This window comes from Penaeus vannamei, chromosome 26, assembly GCF_042767895.1.
Source record: "Penaeus vannamei isolate JL-2024 chromosome 26, ASM4276789v1, whole genome shotgun sequence".
Taxonomy (NCBI): Eukaryota; Metazoa; Arthropoda; class Malacostraca; order Decapoda; family Penaeidae; genus Penaeus; species Penaeus vannamei.
In genome coordinates, this window is record NC_091574.1 from 4656663 (window position 1) to 4673259 (window position 16597).

A 16597-nucleotide genomic window follows, 5' to 3' on the forward strand; every position below is an offset into this window, starting at 1 on the left:
CATATATATATATATATATATATATATATATATATATATATATATATATATATATATATATATATACATGTATATATATACGTGTATATATATACATGTATATATATATATATATATATATATATATATATATATATATATATATATATGTATATATATACATATATACATATATATATATATATATATGTATATATATATATATATATATATATATATATATATTTAGATATATATACACACAATAATATTTAAAGGTAACCCGCCCACCCCCCACCCCCCACCCCCCGCGCGTCCCGATCCCGCGCCTCCGCCCGGCGTCAGCGCGGCCGCGGATTTGCTGCGTTCTCAGAGTATTTTCTGTTGCGGTTGTCAGGAGGCGAAAAAAGGTGCTCAGGAGTGCATGACGCGGGTTATTGACTCCCGGAGAGAGAGAAGAGCGAAAGGGATGCAGAGGAAGAAGAGGGAACGGAAAGAAAGAAGAAAGCGGGCGGAGAGGAGGAGGGAGAAAGGTTCTTGCGGAGCGCGGGAAAGCAGAATCCAGGCGAATCCACGAAAATACACGAACGCTGATGCTCGTTTTTTTCTGAGTTCTGTTTTTCTTCCTTCCTCTTTCTCTTTTTTCTCTTTATCTATCAATCTCTCTCTTTCTTTCTTTATAATTTCTCCCTCTCTCTTTATTTATCTCTCTCTCTCTTTCTTCTTTCTAATTACTTGTCTCTCTCTCTCTCTCTCTCTCCTCTTCCGCGAAAAACAACAAATGCGCTTGAGATAATTATTGGCGGTCGGCGCTTGCTCGTGATACGAAAATAGCCCTTGTAAACGCCTTTAGTTTTTGGAAACGTCTGTTTTTTCGTCACCGCGGCAACGAGCAGCCAAAATTTGCCGAGGAAACAAAAAGCGGTTAACGAGACCGAAGAATACAAAAGCTTCGTTATTACTGTATCACAGGAATGGCTGCCAATGAACAGCGAGTGTGAAAAAGTCAGGTTGAAAATCCTTGCAGTTTCAACGTCGCTGCAATTTCTCGCTCAAGTTATCATTACGATAATCATCAGTCGGAAAATTGTACATTTAGTAGTGTGGACCAGGTAACTAATAGCATTCAGTTGCACGAGCTTTGATAACAGTGATTATCATTGCGAATAGAATAATCACGAATAAAATGGTCATTGGCATTCCCCACAAGGCTGCCATCCATCGATCACTGTTATTGGGGGTTGGGGCGGCGAGGGGGGGGGGGGGGCAGGGCTGCTGTCGAGAGAGAAAAGGGGATAGAGAGAGAGAAGAGGGAACGGGGAAGAAAGAAAAACAACCAAACACTGTTTATTTGCAACTCTCCGAAGAACCCTGAGCTGTTTCTTCTTCATCGAGCGAGAGATAGATAGATAGAAAGGTAGATAGAGAAAGAGAGAGGCAGACAGACACAGAGAGAAAGATAGCTTGCTAGCTAGATAGATAGTAAGATAGATAGATAGATAGACGTATAGATAAAGAGAAAGAAGCAGACAGACAGAGAAAGAAAGATAGCTTGCTAGCTAGAGAGATAGGAAGATAGATAGATAGACGTATAGATAGATAGAGAGAGAGAGGTAGATACAGAGCAAGAGAGAATAATCGAGCATTCACTAAAATCAAACCACTTTATCATAGAAAAAACTTGTAAATTCCGTGCAATGGCTCTTAATTGCCCCGAAAGGCTACAGCAGTACGCATAAATCAACATCTACTCAAAGCACAAAGAAAAAAGAAAACAAAAACTTATTGCAATGAAGGAAATTCTGCAGCTATGGCGACACCTCCGCTCCTTTTTTTTTTTTTTTCTTTTCTCTCTCTCTTCTCGCTTTTTCCATTTCGGCGACGACCTCGTAAATCAGCCTCTTAGCCAGCAATTAACAGACGGCAATTAGAGGCAACGTATCAAGCATTCTCGTAATACAGGCTTGCCAAGTAACTGGTCATTAGCGCGGGTCAGGAATAAGCGTCGGTGCATTAGGGCTAATTACTGGAGGAATCTGAAATGCACTTTAGCACTTCTCGTCTTAATGGTGGACGTGTTCTGCATAAAAAGTAATATGAGAACTAGATAAAAACGGATTTGGAAATGCTCATCTAGTAAATGCCGGGGGAGGGGAGAGGGGGGGAGGGGGGTTCTCTCGTACATAACCCGTAATTATAAAGTTGTCGTTGCGCCGCGAGGGTTGGTACTCCTTGTGGATGTGAACACAGTTGGCGGAGATTGGCGTTACTTGGGCAACACTTCACCACTTTCCTAAATCGCTTTTTATCCGTATCACCATCATCTTCCTCTTTCTCCTCTTCTTCGTCCCCCCTTTTCTCCTCCTCCACATCATCATCACCATCATCTTCCTCTTTCTCTTCTTCCCCCTTTTCCTCTTCCTCCTCCTCTTCACCACTACCTTCCTCTCTCTCTTCTTCCCCCTTTCCCTCCTCCTCATCATCATAAACACCACCACTATCATCTCCATCTTTTTCTTTCCTATTCACACCTTCCCACAATAAACAGGTTTATCAAAATAAATTCAATCTAATCTCGACCAACCTAACTGAAGCTGAAGTAATTAGCCGAATCAATGACATCAGCCCAAATAAAACACATTACCCAGAAAGTGATAACGATAATAGATACTTCCATGACACAAGATTCATGGCAATGGTCATGTAAATGCTAAAGGTACTAACCTTCCCAACTAGCAAGTACATTGGAAAAATAACCATCGATGCTCTATGATAATCGACGATAAAAGAAACCTTAATAAAACGGCATAGCAACATTTATCATCCGTATAATGACAGAGATATGGGTGTAATGGGTAATGACTCACAGAATAACGGGAACTAGGGAATTATCGGGAGAATAAAGAGAGGAAGGTAACTGGCCCTTGTTCACACGTTGACTCTTGGTTTTACGTAAGCAGTGGATGAAACATTATCGAAGTAGATATTCAACGCTGCCTCGGTTGTCAAGAAGAATGGGAAAGAAAATGTAGAACAATAACAATTGAAGAGAAATTTAGATGAAATGTTTTTTTTTTTTTTTTGCCTTTTCTTTTCTTTTCTTTCGGTTTTCCAGATTTACTTATAATTTGCAGAGGAAAAATACAGAACACTGATAATAATAACTAAAGAGAAATTTAGATTAATTTTTTTTTCTTATCTTTTCTTTCAGTCCTCCAGATTTACTTGCTTACTTTATCTGCAGAGAACAAAATATAGAACAATAATAATTAAAGAGAAATTTAGATAAAATGTTTTGTTTTGCCTTTTCTTTTCTTTTCTTTCAGTCCTTCAAATTTACTCATAATCTGCAGAAAAAAAAATAGAACAACAATAACTAAAGAGAAATTTAGATGTTTTTTCCTTTTCTTTTCTTTTCTATCCGTCCTTCAGATTTAGTTATAATTTGCAGAGCGTTTTTTACTAGTCTATTGATCACGAAGAACAGTCAGTAAAGAAAAAGAGAGAGTGAGAGGAAAAAAACCTTTAGCAAATAGTTATAATAATGAACAAAAACAAATATAATCAAAGAGAGAGAGAGAAAAAAACACACATGGCCAAAATACCCGTGGCCTTCGCTCATCGAATGCAAAAAGGAAATATCTAACATCGAATAAAAAAGAAGTTAAGATTACTAGATGAAAAACAGGAAGACGAAAGAGAGAAAAAAAGAGAAAAGAAAAAAATAGTACATGAAAAGTAACAGGAGAAGTAACAGAAGTAAATGAACCAGAAAGGGAAAGAAAAAGAGGAAGAAGAAAAAGAAGAGAAGTGGGAAAAGAAAGAAGACATAGAAGAAGAATAAGAAGACGACGGTGACGACGACGACGAAGAAAAAAAAAAAGAAAGAAGAAGAAGAAAATAAAGCTGATGATGAAGGGATAAGATGGGAAGAAAAAGAAGCAGAACAAGAAGGAGGAGGAGGAAGAAAAGAAGAAAAAAAGTAGAATCAGGAGTAAGAGTAGGAGCAGGAAGAGGAGGAGGAGGAGCAGAAAAAAAAAAACCGAAGCAGAATAAGAAGGAGGAGGAGGAAGAGAAGAGGAAGAAAAAGTAGAATCAGGAGGAGGAGGAGCAGAAAAAAAAACGAAGCAGAATAAGAAGGAGGAGGAGGAAGAGAAGAAAAAAAGTGGAATCAGGAGTAGGAGCAGGAAGAGGAGGAGGAGGAGGAGGAGCAGAAAAAACCGAAGCAGAATAAGAAGGAAGAGAAGAAGAAGAAAAAAGAATCAGGAGTAGGAGCAGGAAGAGGAGGAGGAGGAGGAGGAGCAGAAAAAAGTCCGAAGCAGAAATCTCGCGGCCTTGGAAGGTCTCGTATCGACAACCCTCTTAATTAGGGCTGATTCGGGCTGCTCTTAGAGACTCTTGATTATGCTTGATTGGGCTGATTTAAGAGACTTGATTTTGCTTGATTGGGCTGATTTAAGAGACTCTTGATTATGCTTGATTGGGCTGATATAAGGGACGCTTGATTATGCTTGATTGGGCTGATTCAAGAGACTCTTGATTATGCTTGATTGGGCTGATTTAAGAGACTCTTGATTATGCTTGATTGGGTTGATTTAAGAGACGCTTGATTATGCTTGATTGAACTGATTCAAGAGACTCTTGATTATGCTTGATTGGGCTGATTCAAGAGACTCTTGATTATGCTTGATTGGGCTGATTATGCTTGATTGGGCTGATTCAAGAGACTCTTGATTATGCTTGATTGGGCTGATTATGCTTGATTGGGCTGATTCAAGAGACTCTTGATTATGCTTGATTGGGCTGATTTAAGAGACTCTTGATTATGCTTGATTGGGCTGATTTAAGAGACGCTTGATTATGCTTGATTGGGCTGATTTAAGAGACGCTTGATTATGCTTGATTGGGCTGATTTAAGGGACGCTTGATTATGCTTGATTGGGCTGATCTAAGAGACTTATGATTATGCTTGATTGGGCTGATTTAAGAGACTCTTGATTATGCTTGATTGGGCTGATTTAAGAGACGCTTGATTATGCTTGATTGGGCTGATTTAAGAGACTTTTGATTATGCTTGATTGGACTGATTTAAGAGACGTTTGATTATGCTTGATTGGGCTGATTTAAGAGACTCTTGATTATGCTTGATTGGGCTGATTTAAGAGACTCTTGATTATGCTTGATTGGGCTGATTCAAGAGACTCTTGATTATGCTTGATTGGGCTGATTATGCTTGATTGGGCTGATTCAAGAGACTCTTGATTATGCTTGATTGGGCTGATTATGCTTGATTGGGCTGATTCAAGAGACTCTTGATTATGCTTGATTGGGCTGATTTAAGAGACTCTTGATTATGCTTGATTGGGCTGATTCAAGAGACTCTTGATTATGCTTGATTGGGCTGATTATGCTTGATTGGGCTGATTCAAGAGACTCTTGATTATGCTTGATTGGGCTGATTATGCTTGATTGGGCTGATTCAAGAGACTCTTGATTATGCTTGATTGGGCTGATTTAAGAGACGTTTGATTATGCTTGATTGGGCTGATTTAAGAGACGCTTGATTATGCTTGATTGGGCTGATTTAAGAGACGCTTGATTATGCTTGATTGGGCTGATTTAAGAGACGCTTGATTATGCTTGATTGGGCTGATTTAAGAGACGCTTGATTATGCTTGATTGGGCTGATTTAAGAGACGCTTGATTATGCTTGATTGGGCTGATTTAAGAGACTCTTGATTATGCTTGATTGGGCTGATTTAAGAGACGTTTGATTATGCTTGATTGGGCTGATTTAAGAGACTCTTGATTATTCTTGATTGGGCTGATTTAAGAGACTCTTGATTATGCTTGATTGGACTGATTTAAGAGACTCTTGATTATGCTTGATTGGGCTGATTTAAGAGACGTTTGATTATGCTTGATTGGGCTGATTTAAGAGACTCTTGATTATGCTTGATTGGACTGATTTAAGAGACTCTTGATTATGCTTGATTGGGCTGATTTAAGAGACGTTTGATTATGCTTGATTGGGCTGATTTAAGAGACTTTTGATTATGCTTGATTGGGCTGATTTAAGAGACTTTTGATTATGCTTGATTGGGCTGATTTAAGAGACGTTTGATTATGCTTGATTGGACTGATTTAAGAGACTCTTGATTATGCTTGATTGGGCTGATTTACGAGACTCTTGATTATGCTTGATTGGGCTGATTTAAGAGACTTTTGATTATGCTTGATTGGGCTGATTTAAGAGACGTTTGATTATGCTTGATTGGACTGATTTAAGAGACGTTTGATTATGCTTGATTGGGCTGATTTAAGAGACGTTTGATTATGCTTGATTGGACTGATTTAAGAGACGCTTGATTATGCTTGATTGGGCTGATTTAAGAGACGCTTGATTATGCTTGATTGGGCTGATTTAAGAGACGCTTGATTATGCTTGATTGGGCTGATTTAAGAGACGTTTGATTATGCTTGATTGGGCTGATTTAAGAGACTCTTGATTATGCTTGATTGGGCTGATTTAAGAGACGCTTGATTATGCTTGATTGGGCTGATTTAAGAGACGTTTGATTATGCTTGATTGGGCTGATTTAAGAGACGTTTGATTATGCTTGATTGGGCTGATTTAAGAGACTCTTGATTATGCTTGATTGGGCTGATTTAAGAGACGTTTGATTATGCTTGATTGGGCTGATTTAAGAGACGCTTGATTATGCTTGATTGGGCTGATTTAAGAGACGCTTGATTATGCTTGATTGGGCTGATTTAAGAGACGTTTGATTATGCTTGATTGGGCTGATTTAAGAGACGTTTGATTATGCTTGATTGGGCTGATTTAAGAGACGTTTGATTATGCTTGATTGGGCTGATTTAAGAGACTCTTGATTATGCTTGATTGGGCTGATTTAAGAGACGTTTGATTATGCTTGATTGGGCTGATTTAAGAGACGTTTGATTATGCTTGATTGGACTGATTTAAGAGACGTTTGATTATGCTTGATTGGGCTGATTTAAGAGACGTTTGATTATGCTTGATTGGGCTGATTTAAGAGACGTTTGATTATGCTTGATTGGGCTGATTTAAGAGACGTTTGATTATGCTTGATTGGGCTGATTTAAGAGACGCTTGATTATGCTTGATTGGACTGATTTAAGAGACTCTTGATTATCCTTGATTGGACTGATTTAAGAGACTCTTGATTATGCTTGATTGGACTGATTTAAGAGACTCTTGATTATCCTTGATTGGGCTGATTTAAGAGACTTGATTATGCTTGATTGGGCTGATTTAAGAGACGTTTGATTATGCTTGATTGGGCTGATTTAAGAGACTCTTGATTATCCTTGATTGGACTGATTGAAGAGACTCTTGATTATCCTTGATTGGACTGATTTAAGAGACTCTTGATTATCCTTGATTGGGCTGATTTAAGAGACTTGATTATGCTTGATTGGGCTGATTTAAGAGACGCTTGATTATGCTTGATTGGGCTGATTTAAGAGACTCTTGATTATGCTTGATTGGGCTGATTTAAGAGACTTTTGATTATGCTTGATTGGGCTGATTTAAGAGACTCTTGATTATGCTTGATTGGGCTGATTTAAGAGACGTTTGATTATGCTTGATTGGGCTGATTTAAGAGACGTTTGATTATGCTTGATTGGGCTGATTTAAGAGACTCTTGATTATGCTTGATTGGGCTGATTTAAGAGACGCTTGATTATGCTTGATTGGGCTGATTTAAGAGACGTTTGATTATGCTTGATTGGGCTGATTTAAGAGACGTTTGATTATGCTTGATTGGGCTGATTTAAGAGACGTTTGATTATGCTTGATTGGGCTGATTTAAGAGACGTTTGATTATGCTTGATTGGGCTGATTTAAGAGACGTTTGATTATGCTTGATTGGGCTGATTTAAGAGACGTTTGATTATGCTTGATTGGGCTGATTTAAGAGACGTTTGATTATGCTTGATTGGGCTGATTTAAGAGACGTTTGATTATGCTTGATTGGGCTGATTTAAGAGACGTTTGATTATGCTTGATTGGGCTGATTTAAGAGACGTTTGATTATGCTTGATTGGGCTGATTTAAGAGACGTTTGATTATGCTTGATTGGGCTGATTTAAGAGACGTTTGATTATGCTTGATTGGACTGATTTAAGAGACGCTTGATTATGCTTGATTGGGCTGATTTAAGAGACTCTTGATTATGCTTGATTGGGCTGATTTAAGAGACGCTTGATTATGCTTGATTGGGCTGATTTAAGAGACGTTTGATTATGCTTGATTGGGCTGATTTAAGAGACGTTTGATTATGCTTGATTGGGCTGATTTAAGAGACGTTTGATTATGCTTGATTGGGCTGATTTAAGAGACTCTTGATTATGCTTGATTGGGCTGATTTAAGAGACGTTTGATTATGCTTGATTGGGCTGATTTAAGAGACGTTTGATTATGCTTGATTGGGCTGATTTAAGAGACGTTTGATTATGCTTGATTGGGCTGATTTAAGAGACGTTTGATTATGCTTGATTGGGCTGATTTAAGAGACGTTTGATTATGCTTGATTGGGCTGATTTAAGAGACGTTTGATTATGCTTGATTGGGCTGATTTAAGAGACGTTTGATTATGCTTGATTGGGCTGATTTAAGAGACGTTTGATTATGCTTGATTGGGCTGATTTAAGAGACGTTTGATTATGCTTGATTGGGCTGATTTAAGAGACGTTTGATTATGCTTGATTGGGCTGATTTAAGAGACGTTTGATTATGCTTGATTGGGCTGATTTAAGAGACGTTTGATTATGCTTGATTGGGCTGATTTAAGAGACGTTTGATTATGCTTGATTGGGCTGATTTAAGAGACGTTTGATTATGCTTGATTGGGCTGATTTAAGAGACTCTTGATTATGCTTGATTGGACTGATTTAAGAGACGTTTGATTATGCTTGATTGGGCTGATTTAAGAGACGTTTGATTATGCTTGATTGGGCTGATTTAAGAGACGTTTGATTATGCTTGATTGGGCTGATTTAAGAGACTCTTGATTATGCTTGATTGGGCTGATTTAAGAGACGTTTGATTATGCTTGATTGGGCTGATTTAAGAGACGCTTGATTATGCTTGATTGGACTGATTTAAGAGACTCTTGATTATGCTTGATTGGGCTGATTTAAGAGACGTTTGATTATGCTTGATTGGGCTGATTTAAGAGACGTTTGATTATGCTTGATTGGGCTGATTTAAGAGACGTTTGATTATGCTTGATTGGGCTGATTTAAGAGACGTTTGATTATGCTTGATTGGGCTGATTTAAGAGACTCTTGATTATGCTTGATTGGGCTGATTTAAGAGACTCTTGATTATGCTTGATTGGGTTGATTTAAGAGACGCTTGATTATGCTTGATTGGACTGATTTAAGAGACGCTTGATTATGCTTGATTGGGCTGATTTAAGAGACGCTTGATTATGCTTGATTGGGCTGATTTAAGAGACTCTTGATTATGCTTGATTGGGCTGATTTAAGAGACTCTTGATTATGCTTGATTGGGCTGATTTAAGAGACTCTTGATTATGCTTGATTGGGCTGATTTAAGAGACGTTTGATTATGCTTGATTGGGCTGATTTAAGAGACGTTTGATTATGCTTGATTGGACTGATTTAAGAGACGTTTGATTATGCTTGATTGGGCTGATTTAAGAGACGTTTGATTATGCTTGATTGGGCTGATTTAAGAGACTCTTGATTATGCTTGATTGGGCTGATTTAAGAGACGTTTGATTATGCTTGATTGGGCTGATTTAAGAGACTCTTGATTATGCTTGATTGGGCTGATTTAAGAGACGTTTGATTATGCTTGATTGGGCTGATTTAAGAGACTCTTGATTATGCTTGATTGGGCTGATTTAAGAGACGTTTGATTATGCTTGATTGGGCTGATTTAAGAGACTCTTGATTATGCTTGATTGGGCTGATTTAAGAGACGTTTGATTATGCTTGATTGGGCTGATTTAAGAGACTCTTGATTATGCTTGATTGGGCTGATTTAAGAGACGCTTGATTATGCTTGATTGGGCTGATTTAAGAGACGCTTGATTATGCTTGATTGGGCTGATTTAAGAGACGTTTGATTATGCTTGATTGGGCTGATTTAAGAGACGTTTGATTATGCTTGATTGGGCTGATTTAAGAGACGTTTGATTATGCTTGATTGGGCTGATTTAAGAGACGTTTGATTATGCTTGATTGGGTTGATTTAAGAGACGTTTGATTATGCTTGATTGGGTTGATTTAAGAGACTCTTGATTATGCTTGATTGGGTTGATTTAAGAGACGTTTGATTATGCTTGATTGGGCTGATTTAAGAGACTCTTGATTATGCTTGATTGGGCTGATTTAAGAGACGTTTGATTATGCTTGATTGGGCTGATTTAAGAGACTCTTGATTATGCTTGATTGGGCTGATTTAAGAGACGTTTGATTATGCTTGATTGGGCTGATTTAAGAGACTCTTGATTATGCTTGATTGGGCTGATTTAAGAGACGTTTGATTATGCTTGATTGGGCTGATTTAAGAGACTCTTGATTATGCTTGATTGGGCTGATTTAAGAGACGTTTGATTATGCTTGATTGGGCTGATTTAAGAGACTCTTGATTATGCTTGATTGGGCTGATTTAAGAGACGTTTGATTATGCTTGATTGGGCTGATTTAAGAGACGTTTGATTATGCTTGATTGGGCTGATTTAAGAGACGTTTGATTATGCTTGATTGGGCTGATTTAAGAGACGCTTGATTATGCTTGATTGGGCTGATTTAAGAGACGTTTGATTATGCTTGATTGGGCTGATTTAAGAGACGCTTGATTATGCTTGATTGGGTTGATTTAAGAGACGTTTGATTATGCTTGATTGGGCTGATTTAAGAGACGCTTGATTATGCTTGATTGGGCTGATTTAAGAGACGTTTGATTATGCTTGATTGGGCTGATTTAAGAGACTCTTGATTATGCTTGATTGGGCTGATTTAAGAGACGTTTGATTATGCTTGATTGGACTGATTTAAGAGACTCTTGATTATGCTTGATTGGGCTGATTTAAGAGACGTTTGATTATGCTTGATTGGACTGATTTAAGAGACGTTTGATTATGCTTGATTGGGCTGATTTAAGAGACGTTTGATTATGCTTGATTGGGCTGATTTAAGAGACGTTTGATTATGCTTGATTGGGTTGATTTAAGAGACGTTTGATTATGCTTGATTGGGCTGATTTAAGAGACGTTTGATTATGCTTGATTGGGCTGATTTAAGAGACGTTTGATTATGCTTGATTGGGTTGATTTAAGAGACGTTTGATTATGCTTGATTGGGCTGATTTAAGAGACGCTTGATTATGCTTGATTGGGCTGATTTAAGAGACGTTTGATTATGCTTGATTGGGTTGATTTAAGAGACGTTTGATTATGCTTAATTGGGCTGATTTAAGAGACGTTTGATTATGCTTGATTGGGCTGATTTAAGAGACGTTTGATTATGCTTGATTGGGTTGATTTAAGAGACGTTTGATTATGCTTGATTGGGTTGATTTAAGAGACGTTTGATTATGCTTGATTGGGCTGATTTAAGAGACGTTTGATTATGCTTGATTGGGTTGATTTAAGAGACGTTTGATTATGCTTGATTGGGCTGATTTAAGAGACGCTTGATTATGCTTGATTGGGTTGATTTAAGAGACGTTTGATTATGCTTGATTGGGCTGATTTAAGAGACGCTTGATTATGCTTGATTGGGTTGATTTAAGAGACGTTTGATTATGCTTGATTGGGCTGATTTAAGAGACGTTTGATTATGCTTGATTGGGTTAATTTAAGAGACGTTTGATTATGCTTAATTGGGCTGATTTAAGAGACGTTTGATTATGCTTGATTGGGTTGATTTAAGAGACGTTTGATTATGCTTGATTGGGCTGATTTAAGAGACGTTTGATTATGCTTGATTGGGCTGATTTAAGAGACGTTTGATTATGCTTGATTGGGTTGATTTAAGAGACGTTTGATTATGCTTGATTGGGCTGATTTAAGAGACGTTTGATTATGCTTGATTGGGCTGATTTAAGAGACGTTTGATTATGCTTGATTGGGCTGATTTAAGAGACGTTTGATTATGCTTGATTGGGCTGATTTAAGAGACGTTTGATTATGCTTGATTGGGCTGATTTAAGAGACGTTTGATTATGCTTGATTGGACTGATTTAAGAGACGTTTGATTATGCTTGATTGGGCTGATTTAAGAGACGTTTGATTATGCTTGATTGGGCTGATTTAAGAGACGTTTGATTATGCTTGATTGGACTGATTTAAGAGACGTTTGATTATGCTTGATTGGGCTGATTTAAGAGACGTTTGATTATGCTTGATTGGGCTGATTTAAGAGACGTTTGATTATGCTTGATTGGACTGATTTAAGAGACGTTTGATTATGCTTGATTGGGCTGATTTAAGAGACGTTTGATTATGCTTGATTGGACTGATTTAAGAGACGTTTGATTATGCTTGATTGGGTTGATTTAAGAGACGTTTGATTATGCTTGATTGGGCTGATTTAAGAGACTCTTGATTATGCTTGATTGGGCTGATTTAAGAGACTCTTGATTATGCTTGATTGGGTTGATTTAAGAGACGTTTGATTATGCTTGATTGGGTTGATTTAAGAGACGTTTGATTATGCTTGATTGGGCTGATTTAAGAGACGCTTGATTATGCTTGATTGGGCTGATTTAAGAGACGCTTGATTATGCTTGATTGGGCTGATTTAAGAGACGCTTGATTATGCTTGATTGGGCTGATTTAAGAGACTCTTGATTATGCTTGATTGGGTTGATTTAAGAGACGTTTGATTATGCTTGATTGGGCTGATTTAAGAGACGTTTGATTATGCTTGATTGGGCTGATTTAAGAGACGTTTGATTATGCTTGATTGGACTGATTTAAGAGACGTTTGATTATGCTTGATTGGGTTGATTTAAGAGACGTTTGATTATGCTTGATTGGGTTGATTTAAGAGACGCTTGATTATGCTTGATTGGGTTGATTTAAGAGACGTTTGATTATGCTTGATTGGGCTGATTTAAGAGACGCTTGATTATGCTTGATTGGGTTGATTTAAGAGACGTTTGATTATGCTTGATTGGGCTGATTTAAGAGACGTTTGATTATGCTTGATTGGGCTGATTTAAGAGACGTTTGATTATGCTTGATTGGACTGATTTAAGAGACGTTTGATTATGCTTGATTGGGCTGATTTAAGAGACGTTTGATTATGCTTGATTGGGTTGATTTAAGAGACGTTTGATTATGCTTGATTGGGCTGATTTAAGAGACGCTTGATTATGCTTGATTGGGCTGATTTAAGAGACTCTTGATTATGCTTGATTGGGTTGATTTAAGAGACGTTTGATTATGCTTGATTGGGTTGATTTAAGAGACGCTTGATTATGCTTGATTGGGTTGATTTAAGAGACGTTTGATTATGCTTGATTGGGCTGATTTAAGAGACGCTTGATTATGCTTGATTGGGTTGATTTAAGAGACGTTTGATTATGCTTGATTGGACTGATTTAAGAGACGTTTGATTATGCTTGATTGGACTGATTTAAGAGACGTTTGATTATGCTTGATTGGGCTGATTTAAGAGACTCTTGATTATGCTTGATTGGGCTGATTTAAGAGACGTTTGATTATGCTTGATTGGGCTGATTTAAGAGACTCTTGATTATGCTTGATTGGGTTGATTTAAGAGACTCTTGATTATGCTTGATTGGGTTGATTTAAGAGACGCTTGATTATGCTTGATTGGGCTGATTTAAGAGACGCTTGATTATGCTTGATTGGGCTGATTTAAGAGACTCTTGATTATGCTTGATTGGGCTGATTTAAGAGACGTTTGATTATGCTTGATTGGACTGATTTAAGAGACGTTTGATTATGCTTGATTGGGCTGATTTAAGAGACGTTTGATTATGCTTGATTGGGCTGATTTAAGAGACGTTTGATTATGCTTGATTGGGCTGATTTAAGAGACGTTTGATTATGCTTGATTGGACTGATTTAAGAGTCTCTTGATTATGCTTGATTGGACTGATTTAAGAGACGTTTGATTATGCTTGATTGGACTGATTTAAGAGTCTCTTGATTATGCTTGATTGGGCTGATTTAAGAGACGTTTGATTATGCTTGATTGGGCTGATTTAAGAGACGTTTGATTATGCTTGATTGGACTGATTTAAGAGACGCTTGATTATGCTTGATTGGGCTGATTTAAGAGACGTTTGATTATGCTTGATTGGACTGATTTAAGAGACGCTTGATTATGCTTGATTGGGCTGATTTAAGAGACGTTTGATTATGCTTGATTGGACTGATTTAAGAGACGCTTGATTATGCTTGATTGGGCTGATTTAAGAGACGTTTGATTATGCTTGATTGGGCTGATTTAAGAGACGTTTGATTATGCTTGATTGGGCTGATTTAAGAGACGTTTGATTATGCTTGATTGGACTGATTTAAGAGACTCTTGATTATGCTTGATTGGGCTGATTAAAGAGACGCTTGATTATGCTTGATTGGGCTGATTTAAGAGACTCTTGATTATGCTTGATTGGGCTGATTTAAGAGACTCTTGATTATGCTTGATTGGGCTGATTTAAGAGACTTTTGGTTATGCTTGATTGGGTTGATTTAAGAGACTCTTGATTATGCTTGATTGGGCTGATTTAAGAGACTCTTGATTATGCTTGATTGGGCTGATTTAAGAGACTCTTGATTATGCTTGATTGGGCTGATTTAAGAGACGCTTGATTATGCTTGATTGGGCTGATTTAAGAGACTCTTGATTATGCTTGATTGGGCTGATTTAAGAGACTCTTGATTATGCTTGATTGGGCTGATTTAAGAGACTCTTGATTATGCTTGATTGGGCTGATTTAAGAGACGCTTGATTATGCTTGATTGGGCTGATTTAAGAGACTCTTGATTATGCTTGATTGGGCTGATTTAAGAGACTCTTGATTATGCTTGATTGGGCTGATTGAAGAGACTCTTGATTATGTTTGATTGGACTGATTTAAGAGACTCTTGATTATGCTTGATTGGACTGATTTAAGAGACTCTTGATTATGCTTGATTGGGCTGATTTAAGAGACTCTTGATTATGCTTGATTGGGCTGATTTAAGAGACTCTTGATTATGCTTGATTGGGCTGATTTAAGAGACTCTTGATTATGCTTGATTGGGCTGATTTAAGAGACTTGATTATGCTTGATTGGGCTGATTTAAGAGACGCTTGATTATGCTTGATTGGGCTGATTTAAGAGACTTGATTATGCTTGATTGGGTTGATTTAAGAGACTCTTGGTTATGCTTGATTGGAGTGATTTAAGAGACTCTTGATTATGCTTGACTGGGCTGATTTAAGAGACGCTTGATTATGCTTGATTGGGTTGATTTAAGAGACGCTTGATTATGCTTGATTGGGCTGATTTAAGAGACGCTTGATTATGCTTGATTGGGTTGATTTAAGAGACGCTTGATTATGCTTGATTGGGCTGATTTAAGAGACTCTTGATTATGCTTGATACTGTATCGGTTGTTTAGAGGAATGTGAAAGAAAATGTAGAACAATAACAGTTGAAGAGAAATTTAGATGAAATGTTTTCTTTTCTTTTCTTTTTCTTTCAGTCCTCCAGATTTATCTATAATTTGCAGAGAAAATATATAGAACAATTAAAGAGAAATTTAAATGTTTTTGTTTTCCTTTTCTTTTCTTTTCTTTCAGTCCTTATTTACTTATAATTTGCAAAACGTTTTTTTACTCGTCTTTTGAACACGAAGAACGTTCAGTAAAGAAAAAGAGAGAGTGAGAGGAAAAAATTAGCCACTAGACTTATCGAATTACAAATAGTTATAATAATGAGAAGGAAAACAACAACAACAACAAATATAATGATAGAAACAACACAAATACTGATATCAATAATAGCAATCGTAATAAGAATAAAAATAATGATAAAGATAACACTAATGCTAACGATGATAACGAAGCAGATAATCGTACGTCGCTTTTACGCTCTACCGACGCGCGAATTCCTCCGTGACGTCATTCGCGAAGCTCGCTCTGTGACGTCATTCGCGAAGCTCGCTCTGTGACGTCATTCGCGAAGCTCGCTCTGTGACGTCATTCGCGAAGCTCGCTCTGTGACGTCATTCGCGAAGCTCGCTCTGTGACGTCATTCGCGAAGCTCGCTCTGTGACGTCATTCGCGAAGCTCGCTCTGTGACGTCATTCGCGAAGCTCGCTCTGTGACGTCATTCGCGAAGCTCGCTCTGTGACGTCATTCGCGAAGCTCGCTCTGTGACGTCATTCGCGAAGCTCGCCCTGTGACGTCATTCGCGAAGCTCGCTCTGTGACGTCATTCACGAAGCTCGCTCTGTGACGTCATTCACGAAACTCGCTCCGTGACGTCATTCGCGAAGCTCGCTCTGTGACGTCATTCGCGAAGCTCGCTCTGTGACGTCATTCACGAAGCTCGCTCTGTGACGTCATTCGCG